This window comes from Zootermopsis nevadensis, unplaced genomic scaffold (assembly GCF_977971745.1).
Source record: "Zootermopsis nevadensis isolate Lab colony 2312 unplaced genomic scaffold, Znev_1.0 Znev_ptg000021l, whole genome shotgun sequence".
Taxonomy (NCBI): Eukaryota; Metazoa; Arthropoda; class Insecta; order Blattodea; family Termopsidae; genus Zootermopsis; species Zootermopsis nevadensis.
The window spans coordinates 21,287,355-21,288,104 of NW_028259153.1; the positions used below are offsets into that span (position 1 = coordinate 21,287,355).

General features: G+C 39.9%; 1 non-coding gene across 1 annotated transcript; it reads left to right on the top strand.

Moving 5' to 3' along the window:
• The first annotated feature begins 343 nt into the window (after positions 1-343).
• TRNAI-AAU (transfer RNA isoleucine (anticodon AAU)) lies at positions 344-417 on the top strand. Its single transcript has one exon. It is a non-coding gene; the product is annotated as a tRNA-Ile (tRNA).
• Positions 418-750: the final 333 nt, after the last annotated feature.

The following is a 750-nucleotide window of genomic DNA, read 5'->3' on the forward strand; positions in this document are numbered from 1 at the left end:
TAGATATGACCTTGACTTTAATGAGAATCAAAACTCGGCAGTCCTGCTGGAAACCCACTCACTGTACTGATCGAGTTGCATCAGCTCCTGTGTTCGTAATAAACAGTCCAAAATTCAAATTTCTGTAGTGACTCTGGTGACTGGTCTAAACGTTTGCATTCGTTGGTATCCTAGCTTTTTCGCCTATCCTTCGAATGCCTTCTCGATATAAACCAGTATAAAGCATTAATTACAAGTTTTAAAGCAGACAAATGCAATTAAATTTAATTTAAGTCATCCTCTGATACACAGTTCTTAAAGACGTGAACTGCTACACGACTTGAGAAATGGCTTGGAGTCGATCGGCCCGTTAGCTCAGTTGGTTAGAGCGTCGTGCTAATAACGCGAAGGTCGTGGGTTCGATCCCCCCACGGGCCAATTTTTTTTCAACCCGTTTTTAGTCCACTGATGATTTTAAAAGGATAGACTTCAAAGAAAAATATCAAACGTGCTTCAATTTTCATCTTCAACAAGCTGAAGTGCACCTACGATCTTGCTAGACGTTTTTCAACATGTGAGATTTGATGCTCTCACATCGGTGAAAGTGACGTGTTCTTCTGGATTGTTACACCGTGAGGATGGACTAATAAGGGAATACCAACGTTTCGGTCGAATATACTGTCTCCATCTTCAGGAAAATTCCTTCCATGTTGTGCTGTACTAACAAATATGTATTTTTTTTAGAATACTGTTCCCATGATTACTTTGTTG